At 38.3% G+C, this 16,276-nt stretch overlaps 1 protein-coding gene across 7 annotated transcripts in view; it reads left to right on the top strand.

Moving 5' to 3' along the window:
- The first annotated feature begins 4,710 nt into the window (after positions 1-4,710).
- Positions 4,711-16,276, top strand: part of INO80D (INO80 complex subunit D) — a 99,107-nt gene continuing 87,541 nt past the window's right edge. For 2 of the 7 annotated variants that reach the window (XM_037850068.1, XM_037850064.1), the window contains exon 1: positions 4,756-4,880. The gene's annotated coding sequence lies outside the window, so the exon portion shown is untranslated. Of the gene's footprint in view, positions 4,731-4,754; positions 4,881-5,043; positions 5,299-5,390; positions 5,568-16,276 lie in introns of those variants that run through there. The other 5 variants (XM_037850066.1, XM_037850069.1, XM_037850067.1 and 2 more) reach the window with 5 other exon arrangements.

Here is a 16,276-nt window from a genome sequence, read left to right as displayed (position 1 = left end):
TAGTACAACTTTCAGTTACTGAGACATTTCTTCCCTCAGGGTCTACTACAATTGGCTTTACCATTTCTTATCTTTGATAATCTTCCCTGCCTGAATTTAAATCAAGTTATTTGAATTGTGTTAGTAGTTACTCATTTTATTTGGAACAGTGGGCATTTTCATTCATTTGTTTACCTTATTTTCACACTCTTAATATTTGAACTGATAGACTATAATAACTACATGGCAAGGATGTTATTGTACAGGATGAAGTCCCAAGCTTATTAATGGGCTATGTTCCAGAACATCACTGTAAAGTAGTTGTTTGAAACCTGGAATTGATTTTCCCACGGAAATCATGGTTAAGATCCCAGTGGGCCTACAAAAGCTTGCTTAACCAAAAATGAAGCAGAAATGAAAACTTTGTCACCTTTTGTTGACCTGTGCCTATTATTCTTGGACTATACAGATTTCTCTTCTTACTGTGTTTTCCTAATTACAATTTTGGGGGCACAGTTTTTTCGCCATAAATTGTAGAAAAGGTTGACCCCATCCAATCTTTAATACTGCTAATCATTACTTAAACTATGACTTCAGTTGGAGAATGCTTTCTTTTGTGAAAGAATAGTAGTAAATATAATGATACAAGAATAATTACAGCCTAGTGTCACTTTCTCTGCTTGTAGCATGATGAAAAGGCACCAGGGATAAGTCTTGTCCCTGCTGCTTGCCCCTACTACTTGCCACTGACCATCTGGTTCCTGGAGGATTTATTTCATTCTGTGGAGAATGAAAAAAAAAAAGACTTTCTTGGTTTTGGACATGGCATCAGTTACCAGGTCCGAGGGTCTTTGGGTTAGGTGTTGGAACTTGGGAGATAACCTGAACAACTGAACAATGCTTATGTATGTTTAGACTATAGTTGAACCTGTGTTACAGCAATGTCGTACCCCAATGATCTAAAGCTATTATATAGAAGTCTGTAAAAATACGATGCTTATCTTATAAACCAACATTTTCTTGCAGAACACAGTAACCACAGTAAAACCAGTATCTTTATTCTAGGTAGAAACATTACCAACAAAAGTTCCCCAAACAGAAATGCTTCAAGTGAAAAAAAAAATCTAGGTCTAGGTCTATGGGCCACCATAGGTATAGCTTGAAAAATTTAAGGCCATGTACTCACTCCATTGCTACCCCCTCACCACCTTGGAAGTTTTTATACTAGCTAGGGACTCTTGGTGTGACTTTAAAATCTGCCTTCTAGAAATGTTAGAAAAGGCATCTGTACAGTTAGAGAAGGTTCACATCTCCCATCCCCCCAAAATCCCACTCGATTTGTATAATCATGTCTGTTATCAGTGTTTTTTAAACACTTGGTAATTCTGTCATCAGACATTTGTCAATAAAGGCATGGTTTTATTGCTTAGACATCTTATGTATTAAACGTATAAATCTTTCACTTTATATCAACACAATCTTCTGAGATTTTCTTAATAATTTCACTACAGTATTGTTCACAATAAGGTGGCCAATTTTTATAAAACTAAAATCATTGATAATAAAAACATTAAGAAAGCCTAGTATTTTCTATTCCAACCAAAGGCCAATAATCTACTTGTGAAATTAAAGCACAATAACAGAATAAAAACTGCTACTTCAAGTAGCACATAGGTAAAACTTGGGCATTCATGGCTGTGGGAGATCACTGAGTCATCCACTGACGAGATCTTTAAAAAGACAGCATGATTTTACAGACATCGGTAACGTTTCTAATTATGCTAGTGTTTTACAACACATATTGTTCATTTTCAGGATCAGGAAGGAGGTCTCTCTTAATCACAGTGCATTTCAGTTGAGAAATCTATTTACTTGTTTGTTTTCTGCATTCCTCAAAGTAACTGATAGATTTAGGTACTAGACTTCAGGGAAAGTGAAATAAGCCACTGGCTGCCACTAATGACTGGCTACTCAAATTTAGTTTTTTGCAAAGGGCATATGACAGGAACCTAGCACTTCCAGACATAGAGCACAGAGCTGTGGTGGAAACTCCAGAGCGAGAGGGAGGGATAAAGATAAGAAGGTAATATTCTTTGGAGCTCTTGTGGGAATTAAAGGAGAGCACATACATAAAAATGCCCAGCAAGGTTACCATGATCCATGGGATGCTCAATTATGTTCGCCAAATTTGAATACAGGGAATTTTACTGGGCAAAAATCATATTGGTAGTTTTGTAAGCATCTCAGCTTTTAGGGATTGCATAGATACAGCAGTTGAAATGAGTTGAATTATCAATTCAAATACTGTAATCAATTGCAAATTCAGTGGGATTTCTTTCTTGGTTAATCTTTAATTCTCCAATTCTAGGTTTCTTAGCTCAGCTGGTGGATAAACAACATGGATCATAGCCATGCACAAGTCAAGTGGCTTTAGAAAGAGAAAAACACTGAAATGCTAAGATTGTGGAACATACATAGCCCCAAGCCCTCTTAGACATCAAGCAGACAAGTTTCTTTGGTCACAAGAGGGATTGCATAAATGGGAGCAGCTAGTTTAAAGCAAACACATCTTAATTTCTTAAAAAATACAAAGCGTATCTATAAAGTTATGCCATATATAAGGAACATATTGTTAGAAAATACATTTTTCAAGTCCATTAGAGGTTTAGTTAAGGGAAATAATTTCCCTGTATGACCAATGTGTTTGATCACCAAATTTAAAAAAATAAATAAAAGAACCCAAGTAAATAAATAGAACATAACTTCACAATCAAAGTTTCTAAGATGATAAAACTCAGTTAATTTTACTTTGGGTTTTTTCCAACAGAAAGAGAGAGAGAGAGGGAGGGAGAGAGAGAGGGAAAATCACAAATGAAAACCCAGAATATACAGGTACTATATTCAAGTTTAGATGATAAAGAGGGGGTCAGCATTATACTATATCTGATATTTACATTACCTTGAACTTACTTTAAAGTTATGAGGATTCCTAAATTTGGAGCCTCAAAAAATAGACATTTATGAGTGGTGTCCTCCATGATTTTTAAATGTTTTGCAGTAAGTTTTAAATGGAAGAAATTAAATAGTATATTGATGTAAAGCACCAATATTTCAAATTCACTCCCTCTGGGTTAGCTAACATGTGTCAGAAAAATAAGTTTTAGAAGATTTAATTCATCATTCTATGTAGAGCATACAAAAAGATATTTTGTTCTCCTTCTCCACAAATATAGAAAAATGTCTCTGCAACTTATTCCCCTCCAATAAGGGTTTTATTGGAATTGCTGCAAATGGGCAGCACCCTTCTCTCTCCCATCTATGTGATACCTCAGCATTATGTAACTTTGGTGCCATCTATCTAGTAAGCTTTGCACATTAAAAAATAAATTAATGACATCCACCTGCAATATATTAAATTATTTATAGAGGCTGGAAACACACTGAAAGTTCTAAACAACATTTTAACTTTAACAAAAATAGGCACATTTCTCAATTCTATGACACAGAAAACAGACAACAGAATGTGTAATTACCAAGTGCCAAATCTAAACCATAAATAATCCAAACGTAAAATATTTAAGTGTATGTATATAATTCTTAACAACCAATTTTACTTAAAGAAAACCTAAAGCTATCTTTAAAGTCCATTTCTGGTTTTACAGCAACCTTTCATCATGGGTAGACCATAACAGAATTAGGATTATTTCTAGAAATGTGGTCAGTTACACCTAATATAAGCCCCCCAGTGATCTCTGCCTTTACTTGCACTGTGAAAAACAGGCAGCTGTATCAAGCCTTTCTGAACAGTGAATAGGCTTTATTTACATTGCCTTGAGAAAAGGAGACTAAAGACATCCCTTCATAATTGTCTTACAGCAATCTCAGTTTTGAAGGTAACATGTAATACATAAATATTTATATATGTAAACATATATCTATCTATAAACGTTTAAATATAAATAGTCCAATAAAGATAAAGTGACCACGAAGTCTCAAAGTACAAATTTATAAACTGGCCACTAGACACAGAACTTAAGACCTGTAATGAGAAAATCATCATTAATCTGAAAAAAAAAGCTAAAATACCAATGTCAATATGGAAAGCAAATTAAACACAAAAGAGAAAACAATAATCACCGAAAAACCTGTGTCTTCTAAGGATTTCTTTCCACCAGAAGATGCAAAAACATTTTCCCCCTTTCTCAAGCACCCCCAGTGTCTTCTCTGCTTTTTCCCCAAAGCGCCGATGTAGACTGCCGGTGTGGACTTTTTTCCAGAGATGAGAAGTAGAAATTTGCACTTTATCGGGAGCCGATGCACTTTTGCCCCTGGCCCCCCTTCCCTATGCCTCCAAGATGGTAGGAAAGTTGTCGTTTCGGAGGGCAGAGGAGCGGCTCTCTGGTGTTATGTCCTCGCAGTGCCTGTAGTGGTGCTGTAGGAGGCTGCTGTCTCTTCTTGTGCAGCCCCGGCAGCCCTGCCTTCTTGGCTGGAGAGTATATTCAGGGATTTCCCCTTAATAATCACCGACCCTGGGAGCACTTTTTAGTTTCCAAAATAAAAATATGATCCTCACCCCTCTTGCTTGACAGGGAAAGGCTCTCGCCGGAGCCCAGGGGGGAGCAGTAGCAGCGGCAGCCGAGCTTCCTAGTCCATTGCCAGCGCCTTTCACTCTGATCTGTCAGCCCAGCCGAGGGAAAGGGGGGAAGGAGGAAAAAAAAAAAAAAAAAAAAAAAAAAAAAAGCAGCTGAAAGGTAAGCAGAGGCGGCCCCAGGCCCGGCCCACATCCTCGGGCTCCGGTAGGGCGGCGGGCTGAGCCGCGCAGGCAGGGCGGGCGGTGAGCGCGCTTACGTGAGGCCGGGGATTCGCCGGCACGCGCCAGGCCCCGGGCGGAGAATGAAAGGGTGAGAGGGACCGGCGCCGGGACGGTGGGTGTTGGGGGCCTAGGGTTCTCGGGGGCGCCCGCGGGCGGCCACGACGGGCGGGCGGGGGTCCAGCCAGAGCCCGAGCGGGACTACCGCTGCGGCCTACGGGCCGGGTGGGGGTGTAGGGCGGAAGGGAGGGTGCCGGCTAGGCCTCGGGCCGGCGGGCCCCGGCGGCGGCCGCGCCCTCTCCCCCGCACCCCGGGCCTCCTCTCGCCTTCTGGGGTCCCCGGAGGCCTCCGGGCCGGATAGCGGCGGGGCAGGGCCGAATCCGGCTGCTGGCCGGAGGCTCCCCCACGGGGCTGCAGGCCCGGGCTGCCGGGACAGGGGCGTCAGGGCCTATAGGTGTGGGGAATTGGCGCACCTCCCCAGGTCTTTCGCAAACGCCCCCCGCATTTCGGTACTAGTTACATTTATTTATCCCCCTCCTCCGCGCTCCGGACGGCCAGGTCGGGGCGGGGCCGGGCGGGCGGCCTGGCGGGCGTAGGGTGGGGTGGAGGGGCGGTGAGGAGTCAGGTGCAGTCGCGGCCCGGAAAGTTTCCTTTTGGGCCTGAATTGGGGGCTGCTGTCTCTTCCGGGAGCCCCAGAACTAGCGACCCGGACCCTAGAGAACGTAGGGGAGAGCACTCGGCTATTTTGAAACTCTTTGCCAGTTCCTGTCCATTGAAGGTACTCCCGCCCCTGCACCCCACCCCACTCCCTGGGCTGCAAACTCGAGTCCATTCCCCAAGGGCCCCCCATGCCGGGGAGGGGCCTTCTCGTTCCGTTAGGAAAAGTTTTCAAGGGAATTTTCTTAGCTATATTAGTGACTGTGCTCTTTGGGGTGGGAAGGGAGGAGGTAGATCCAGGTGGTGTTTCTACTGGACAGTCTTTCCTAATCGACTTTTTAGCCTTTACCCCAGAAACTGAAGATGTTATTTTCAGAATTAGTACCCACCCTCCTTTCATCCCGGACTCCTTTGGGTCTAAAATCCCCCTTTCCAGAGGAAAAGCTCCGGCAGAGGGAAACATGTAGGGAGCAGTGGGAAGACTGTCAGTGAGAAGGGGCAGGACCAGGCAGGATTTCTGGAGCAAACCCCAGATGTAGGAGTTTCCCCTTTTATTTGGTCACTGTCCGGTAAAGCAAACACATGTACAGAACCCAAGGGGAGACCATGGTTGTCTCAACGCTTGAAGTAGTAAAATTAGGAGGAGGGAGAGGAGGTGGGCAGGGCAGCTCCTGAAACAAGGTCCACGGTTTAAGGAGCAGTGGTATATTTATTTTGATGATAACTGTTTGGATTTATATGCTATTCTTATATTCGACCTTAGAAAATTTTAAGGGAACTTATTACCACAACTCAGAAGGGTCTGTGGAAGAGCCCACGGGAAACTGGATATAGTTGACACACTGTGGTTTTGGTGGGTTTTTTTGTTTTTGTTTTTGTTTTTCCCTGTTTAAACGGATTCAATTTTAGCTATATTTTGGTGCCATGAGTTCTGGAAGTTTTTAGAAAAATGTCATAAACCTAAATTTCCAAGTCAATAGATATTCCACCTTTCAGGGATGGGATGTTTCCTGTAGCCAACTCCTTGAGGTTCTTCAGTATTGAAGTGGTAATGTACCCCTGGCCATCCCCCCCACCCCCACCCCACCCCCCCAGTGCGGGTATGTTTTGAGAGGTTATTTTTCCTCTTTCATTTGTTGGTTTTTTTCCCTCCTCTTCGGTGGACCGGGAATAGTGCGTTGGGCTTATATGTGTGTCCTGCCTGGTAGCAGGCTGGAGTTTGCTGGCAGAGTATTGCACATTCTGACAATTGGACCCCCAGAGCACTATTATACAGTGAAAAACCGGCACTTGCAGAGCAATGAATAACCCATGCTTTGGTCAGTGCTGACTTCTGTCAGGCTTCTGGGACTCCTTATGTGATTCTTACTAAGTGTGTCTTTCTTTTTGTCTGCTTAAAATAAAACTGCTTTTCCACAATGGTAGAGACCCAGTCATTTTGCATTTTATTTAAAATCTTTATATTGGAGATTGTATGGATTTGATATGAAAATGCAAATTACATTTAATGGTTGTTTATTGATTAATAACTATTGATTAATTTGAATTGCCTATTGACTTGGACGTTTTCATATAAATGTATGTCAAAAACTGTTACTTCTATTAGAGTTTGATCTTGTTTTTAAGGAATATGGGATGGAGAAATCATGTTAGAACATTTTAAACTTTAAAAAGTTGTGTATTTTTGTCTCAGAATTTAATATTTTTCAGGTATGCTGTTGACTTCGCATTCATAAGCTTTCAAAAATTGTATATGTATAAACCCCATAAAGTCTTACATATTTTTCCACCCTGTCCCAAACATGTATTAATTTCCTAAGCTAATCACGGGTTACTTTATTCTTGAAGGAATGGCAGCTTTGATGTATTTAAAGTTACAGTTTATTTGCAATTAATAAGAGACTCTCATGGCAAATATTGAATTTTAAATTACTTAGAAATTATACTTTATCACTATTAAATGTTTAGTTTCAAAAGCATATGCTTAATTTATAATTTTGAAATATTCAAGTTTTCTTTCCTCTGAAAGATAGTATAAGGACTTTGTATAACCCACCGCAACTATTCTCAATAAAGAAAAACGAAAATTTTAGTTTAAGTGGATTTAAAAATGTTTAAGTCAGAGCACCCAGAATAAAACATGTCATTTCAAAAAATGCTGATCCATTCATTTTTACCTGAGCTGTTCCCCCAGGGTTATCAGCTCTTGCTATCCAGGTTTGCAACAGTGGTTGTAGATAATGAGAGGTCATTTATATCTGAATACAGTAAGAGCAGTATTCTCAGACAGGTAGCAACCCACCCACCTCCAACCTGGTAACTTGTAAATGATTGGTGGGAGTAGGTTCAAATTGTCCCCAAAGCAGATGCTCCACTGTGGATACAATGCAGTCACATCCAAGTCCATTTAGCTTATGCTAATGCACTCTGTGCTTGGCAGCATAGACTGCTGTAGAATCCCCTTCCCACCCTTTGGGTAAGAGTTTGTCTCAGAGGCCCTGACTATAATGGCTGACTTGTAGATACTGCTTTTGGCTACCTTGAGGCACTTGCAGGGATACTCTTGACTAAAACTTAAAGTAAAACGTTAGGCCTTTGTATTTTGCCTCCTTACAGTTAAGATGGCAGACTAACTGAAAATTGGTTCTGATTCTTTCCCTGAAAGTGACTTGTTTTTAAGAGAGGGTTTTGGTGAAATTTTATTTGTAACATTGTATCCTATAGTCAGACATGTTTGGGATGGACTTTCAGTTTGGATCCCAGTTCTTCCAACTGGGAGGGTTACTTAGTGTTTGGTTTATTTATCTTTAGAAATAAAATTCTTTCATGTAATGGCTAAATGCAGTAGCCCTGTGCTTGGTCCATAGTAGGTGCTCATTAAATGTTAATTCCCCTAAACCCACTATACCTTTCTATTAGTGCCATGTAATAACATTTCCCTTACTTGATTTTTTTCCAACTGAAAGTAATACATTCTCATACTGTATTTGGAAAATAAACCTATTCACCCTGCTTTCAAGAAATAACTCTTGTTGACATTTTGTTGTTTTCTTTCTTTTTGTGCCAGCACGTGTGCTGCGTGCATACAACATAAACGTGAACTTTGTATCTTGAGTGTAACAACGGTTGTATAGTTTTGTATTGGTTGAAAATGTGGGCTCTGGAGCCCAACTGGCCTTGAATCCTATCCATGTGACCTTGGACAAATTACTAAATGTCATTAAGTCTCAGTTTCTTCATCTGTGAAAGGGGATAATAATAATACCTACTTCATAGGATTGCTGTGAATATTAGATGAGAATTGCATATAAAGCCTTTAGAATAGTGCCTGGTACAAAACCTTCGTATATTTTCCTCTAAAGATTTTTAGTGTCCTTGATTTGAATTTTCAGAGTTCTTGACTTCAGAATATATTAATACTAATAAGTATTTGAGCGCAGATAGAATAATATAGTTACTGTCATGGGGCAAATAAATATTTTGTGCCAGTAAAAAATGAGCTATATATTTATCGTGAGTTTCAGCAGCTTGACATTAGCCTAGCTTCTGCTGTTGAATTCAGAAAGTTGGCAAGTGTAAAGGAGTGGTAAGTACAAAGAAGAAGGTGGGTTTGTTTTATTTCTGACTCCTCCCTTTAAGCTCTTCCGGGGGGGATGGCGTGCAGAGAACATCAGTGACTGTGCTTGGGGGGTGACTGTGCGTTGTACCTTGCATCACTTTGAAAATGACCAGTTGCATGTGGCTTATTGAGGTTCATCTAGGGAAGATGATGGAGTTTACCTGGGGCGGTGTTAGGGGCAGCTGAAGCCAGCTCTAGTTCATTCTTTTAACTGATAAACTTCTTTGTGGCTGCTCTGGGCCTTGTAATCCACAGACACATTCTCTGCCCTTGAGGAGTTTGTAGTCTATTGGAGAAGAAAAATAAATGGACATTGAATGATAAAGTATAGGTTAGCCTGGAGGAGGAAACCTATTTCTTTCTCTAGCCTAGAGGCAGGCCTTAAAGCAGGACTTTCCAGAAGAGGTTTCTGCCATTAAACGAATGGAAGGAGTTGTGTATTGCATATCTCTGTTTGGTAACACCCAGGAGTTGGGAGAGTAGGAAGACAGTGAGGGAGTGACAGGTCGTCCTGGCTAGATTATAGAGACTTTATATGCTAGGTGAAGGAGTTTGGATTTATCTTTTAAATTTATAGCCAGTCACTGAAGGCCTTTGCCAGATAATTATTTGTGTTTTAGAGGATTTGATCTGTACAAAGAGTGGAATAAAGGAGGGCAAGAATGGAATTAGATCAGTAGGGCAGCTGCTGAGAAGAGCTGAAGAGAGCTTGAACTAAGTTGGGCTATGGATTTGGAGAGAAGCGAGGGAGGGAGGTTGAAGAGGTAAAGTTCTCTGCATAGGCTGACCAGACCAGAGCGGCAGGATGAGGACTAAAAGCAGATATTGCAGGTAGTTTTCTGGGTTCCTGGCTTAAGTGACTGGTGAGGTACAGCGGACAGTAGGAGGAGCAGGTTTGAGGGAATAGGGGTAGGCAAGTGTATTGGGGTTGTTGTGAGTTGATGCATTCGGTTTTGGCCTTTGGGGCATCTAGCTAGAGATGGCCAGTGGTATGCTCTGGCTCTTAGGAGAGAACTGGGCTTGATGTACAGTTGGGAAACATCCTCAGAAAAGGCACCAAACTTGTAGAAGTAGATAAATTTGGCTTAGTTGGTGTTCTTAGTGTTTTTTAGTCAGGGACCCTTTTGAGAATCTGATGAACTTTATGAACCCTTCCCCAAACAAGTCACAGGTGCACATTCACAATTTTGAACATTTGGTTTGAAGCCTGGGTTCATAATCTCTGGTTTTAGGATAGGTGTAGAGTAGAAATTATAATAAAAGAAATGTTTGGCTCACACTTTTTGTGTTTGATTTTATCATTACTATTTTCATAATAAATAGAGGAAAAGATTTATAAAATAACTTGCTCAAGTTCACATCTTGTATTTTTAAAGTTTAAATGTTACTGACATGAAAAATTACGAGATTTGTGGAGAAATTTGGGTTTTTGCTTGTTTGTTTGTTTTATTGTAATAGTTTTCTGAAACTGGTTAGCTGCCTTTGGAGGAGCAAAGCTTGTCAAAGTCTGCTCCTGGCCCACTCCTGTAGGCATTTCATCTTGCAGCCCTTTAGTAAGATTTAAAAAGCCAGAGGAACACAAGGGAGGGGGCAAGAAAAGGGAAACCACTTACTGAGTTGCCAGAAAGGAGAGATTTTCAAGAAAGAGAAAAGTGGTCAACAAGGACAAATGTTGCCTGGAGGTCAAGTAAGATAAGGATGGAAATATATGATGAATTGAGCAACAAACCAGTCATTAGTTTAAGATTCTTAGCAGAACAAAAGAACTTTGAGGAGTAAGCTACAATTTAGTTTTTCTTTCTTTCTTTTCCTCCTGCAATACAATATTTCTGTAACAATACAGAGTGGCTGTGACATAGATGGGAACTCAGAAAACATTTGTTATGAACAGTTATTAACTAGAGCTAATATATGCCATGACCAATCACACATTTCTCATTCTGCTAGTATTTTGCATTACAAGAATATCAGAATATAGATGCTCTGTAGAATGTAGAAAATATTTTTAATATTAGATTTTTAATGTAGATTATAAGAGAACAGTTCTCAGTGGATTCTGTTATCCTAACCTCAAGAAAGTGGGAGGGCCTGAATTAATGAAGAATTAGACTGTACCATTCATAAAACCACTAGCAGCCAGAGTGCCTTTTAGCCCAGCAGATTCTAGATTAAAATGATAACACTAATATTTCTGCTTAATGCTTCTAATAATTCCTATTACTACACTGGGTACCATGGTTCATGAAATTCCTAATTTAACTCTCCTAAACGACTCAGTGAGGTATGTACTATTATACCCTCCCTTCACAGATGAGAAAACTGAAATCTGAATAAGTTGCCCAAGGTCCTACAACTAGTAATTAGCAGAACCAGATAGGAGTCCCATAATAACCAGCAGAGACAATGAGTGCTCTTTACCACTGCCTAAACTATCTTTCCCTTTCTAATAAATCAGGTAAGGAACTAGTGTAATGACCATTTAAATTATTAATAATATAAATGTATTTGTACAGTGGTGTTCGAGTGCAGTTTTATAGATATCCGATAAGCATTTTTTTGATTTCTTTTAAAATATTCTAGTTTTAACTTAATTATAATGAATATTGCTTATATTTTGGGGTTATAAGCAGTTTTCTCACTGATTCTTGCTCTTTGATCACATCAGTTGGTAGATTTTCATCATTCCTCAGTCTAATTTTACTACTTTTCAGACTGATATGTGGAATATTAGTTTCATGTTTTAATCAATATGCTCATGTGTTTAGTACCTTAATACATTTTGTGCTCCATAAAGTTGAATTAAAACTATTCCAAAATGGAGGAAAAACATTTTTGAGACCTTAAGGTATGAGATTCTAAATGTGATTTTTTTAACAGTAACCCCTCCTTCTGGGATAAGTAAATGGTCTTTTCATTTGCATTAAATTATATTGGAAAATTAACATTCTGAGAATTTAGATTCGTGCTAGTTTATCAAAAAATTGTAAGGTATATTGTAGATCTAGGCTCTTGAAAGGTGGTGGAATATAAGATTACAGATGGCAGTTAGGGGGAAATGCTATGGCAGTGAAATCAACATGCTCCTGAAACATGAGAATCAAAAGAACATAAGGACATACAGAAGTTCCTCATGGAGGTGATACAGTGGCAGTCCCAAAGAGAATAATGTTCATATTTTTTTCAAATTGTTTTATGGTTACTGTTGGAAAAGTGAAAGCGCTGTCAGGATGCTTATCTTAGAAGCTTATCTTCCTTACTTTTTTTCTCCTTGCTAATGTCTTATTCCTCTATATTTCCTCGAAGATGGAAAGTATGGAAATGAATTGTTTTATTTTTCAATTAAACAGCATAGAATATCAGGGGAAGGGTTTACAATTTTTTAAATTATTTTTAAGATATTACACCTAACTATATTTCCTACTCTTGAGTTCCAGGACTGAATTTGTTTGGTACCTTCTTTAACAGCATGTTTATTCTCTAAAATAAAAAAATACAAAATTATTTCCAAAGTAATATGTTTATTGTAAAAATTGGATACAGTTTTTTCTGTGAGACTTGAATATTGTCATTCTCAGTAATAATTATTTTAGCTTTGTGGTATTGTATAAGATAGTATATTCTGCTGCTGCTCTAAAGTGCTTAATTACCTGCATTCTGTCCTTTAAAGGAGCATAGATCCATTTATATTTTAAGCAAGTAATCTTCACAGGTAAAGATCATAGCTACTGAAGTTATTAATAAATTTAGTATGGCTAAGTTTTTTCCTTTTCAAGTAACACTCATCATGTGTTAAAAGCTAGAGATTATAGGTTTTTTTTTAAATTCAGGGATTGGAAAATGTGATAGTATTTAAATGCTAGGGTCTAAAAGACATTTAATTAAAATTTTATGGTCTTTATATATTAAATGTTCTCCCTCTTCTTTTTATCTTACAATGAATGTCAGAGAACCAAAGTGATGTGAACTTCCCCTTTGATAAGGTGGTGTAAGGAGCTCTAGTTGTGAAATGCTCGAGATAAAGAATTTTTAAAATGTAGGTGTTTTATCATGGTTTCTTCTTTATTTAAAAAAGAAAAGAAGATTTGTTATAGAGAAGACTGAGTGAATATTTATTTCCAGTTTATAGAAAAGTGATTTGGTATTAAAATAATAGTCATTTAGAAGGAAGAAATATAATGAATAAATTGAGGTTTTAAATGATGGATTTGAAAATGGAGAATAGCTGACTATTCAAAAGGAATTTGCAAAGAATGATATAAAGATGGCTTTTAGTAAAACTTGAAAAACATTAAAAATCAGAAGAAATTGGAAGGAAAAAGTAATCACAGGTAGATATTTTAGATAGATAATTTTGTAATTCTCTTCAAAATTAAGGTTGAAGAGAAGTTTATAAGCTGTTGAAATTAAACACTTTTGAAGTGGCATAGAAGGAGTAGAGTAGAGGTGATTAGTGAGGGCTTTGGAATATTGTGGTCACGTGCTAAAAGAAGAGAAGTTGAATAGATTTATGAATTCTTAGAGTTAGAAGGAAGTTGAGTAGGCAGAATGTTTTAATGAGTGCTTACATTTTTGAACATTAGTTGCTAAATAAATATTGGGTAGCAAATTATACAACATCTGTTTGATGAAACATTTGATTTTATTTTGTCAAATGTTCTGGAATAGTCTATATTTTAAAGCTTCTAAAGTGCACTAACTTTGTTTTGCTATATGACTGGCTCTTGGGAATAATTGTGTAGACTATCTGACATACAAATTTAATGATTTTTAAATTATTTAATGATCAGTGGTTGACTATCATAACCCATGTGTAGACAGTCTTGAAATGAGTGATACTGTCATTGAATCTTTGCATTCAGTTTATAGTTAACTTGTGTGCACTGTGCTAGACCCTGGGATATAATGATGAACAAAAAATTGTTCATCCTTCTGGGAGGTTATTGTCTAGGAGGAAATACTATAGAATAGACAATTACAGTAGAACATGATCAGTGCCAAAATAGGGAGGCAGAGTAGCTCAGAGGGGCACCTGACTAACTCAGCCTTTGGGAGTCTGCATGTGGCATAAACTGTACTCTGAAGATTAGATTAGGGTTGGACAGAAGAGGGGGCACTGGGTAGGAAGTAAGAGAAGAAGTCTCTTGCTCTGGGTAGAGGGAGCAGCCTGCTCTTAGGAGGCTTGGCAAGACTAGAGGAACCTGGTGTACCCAGAGCTGTGGGTAAGGTCCCCCATAATTCACTTACTTTCTTTGGGTTAATGAGTCTCATCTCATAAATTGTAATCTTCTCAGGGCCAAAGTTATGTCTCTTACTATTATATCCTCCACACCTCCTGCCAAAATGATGACTTTTCATAAGTGATTAATAAATACTTTCCCTTAAAGCTAGAATCACGTGAATTTGACAGTGCACATGAACTGAATTTGTTTGGTACCTTCTTTAGCAGCATGTTTATTCTCTAAAATAAAAGAATACCAAATTATTTCCAAAGTAATATGTTTATTGTAAAAAAAATTAGGTATGGTTTTGATTTTATTATCATATATTTTATCATATACAGACTCTTAAAAGATATTTTTGGTTAATGATGACAGTGTATTGACACCTGTCTTCTCTCCTCTCCGAAACAACTAAAAGAATGAGAATGAGAGACAGGAAACACAATCTTTGATAACTACCGTAACCTTGTAATCAGAGTATGTGAATAAGTGTTATTGACTGCAGTGAAAATTGAAACAGGGAAAGGGAGGATGCCAAGAAAGGATGATTTCCTTCACATAACTCAGGCAAAATGAGGGAAAAACAGCTTTCTTCTAAGTGTATATGTCACGCTGTGGGGACAAAACCAATAACCCCAAAGTGTGGAATGGCTAAGCTGGGTATGTTCATTGGGCTCTCCAAGTGGTGGGAGAAGTAAGGCTGAATGACAGATTATGCAGTCATACCATTTTTGCAGGAAGGTGAGAGTGAGAGAGAAACTGGCAGCAAGCACCTGTACAGCCACTAACCACGGTCAGCTGTAGAGAAATAAAGCCTACATTACTTTCCCCCTAAATTTGTGCCGTACGGGCCCCTGTAAGTGTGCTGGTGATAAATATTTTTGGATACTAGAGCAGGTGAAAATTATGACCAAATAGTTCTCTATAGTCCAGGGGAGGAGGGCAAGAGATACAAAAGCTCAAGAAATAAATAAGACAAGAAAAGGAGGTAAGAGTGAGTTGACAGAAACAGCAAAAAAGTGAAAGAGAAAATACAGTTGTCGTAGAAATGAAGTTCACATTTGAAGTAATAAATATACACTATAGCTGAGGATAATGGAGGCAAGCTTGAGAAATTTGAGAACTTCAAAATAGAATAAAAATTAAGAAGGACTAGGGAGAGAATGACGTAAATGAAATGCAGTAAATCTAGCCTACCAATAATTGGTGTCCCTCAAGAAGAGAAGAGAATAAATGAAGCAGAAAAAAATGTTCAAGACATTAAAGAAGAGTTTCCCACAATAAAAGAAAATTTGAAATTCTGGATAGTTTCTAGCCTTTAAATGTGAAGACTTTTATTGTTAGGCCAAAATGGAAAAAATAAATTATCACTTATAAAGAAGGGAAATACAGAGGCTGGCTTCAGGCTTTTCTAACATTCAGTTCTAGAAGACATGGAATAATATCTACAAAGTTAGTATACCAAAAAAGTGTGACCTAAGAATTTTATATCCAGGCAAGCTATAGTTTAAATATAATATCAATTGACATATATTTCCAAACAGAAAAACCATGGCTTGGTTCCCGTAAGTTAGCCCTTAGTGGCAAGGGTTGGGGAAAGACAATATTATAAACCATTCAGTCAAGAGATAAGTGGAAATTAAGTTAAAAATGCTAGTGATTAGCAGCGATTAAATTTAAATGTAGAACTCAGATGAAATGTTTAAACCATGATAATGCTGAAATAGTAACATAAGGAAAATATACTGGGAGTTGGAAATGGTTAGGTAGTTACAAATATGGGAATTTTTGTCATTGCTTATAACATGGGATCAATGTTGATAACAGTGATACGTATACTGATACTGTTAGTGTGTAGTAAAGAAATGTTTTCTAAAGGAGACAAACTATAAATCTTCCAAGAAAGCAGACTGCATAGTGAAATATGTAATAAAAAGATGGGATTAAGAGCAAAAAGCAATGCAAGAAATTAAGATAGTAGAACTAAGATGA

The sequence above is a fragment of the Choloepus didactylus genome, chromosome 9 (genome assembly GCF_015220235.1).
Source record: "Choloepus didactylus isolate mChoDid1 chromosome 9, mChoDid1.pri, whole genome shotgun sequence".
In the NCBI taxonomy this organism is placed as follows: Eukaryota; Metazoa; Chordata; class Mammalia; order Pilosa; family Megalonychidae; genus Choloepus; species Choloepus didactylus.
This window is presented reverse-complemented; position numbering and strand designations above follow the sequence as displayed.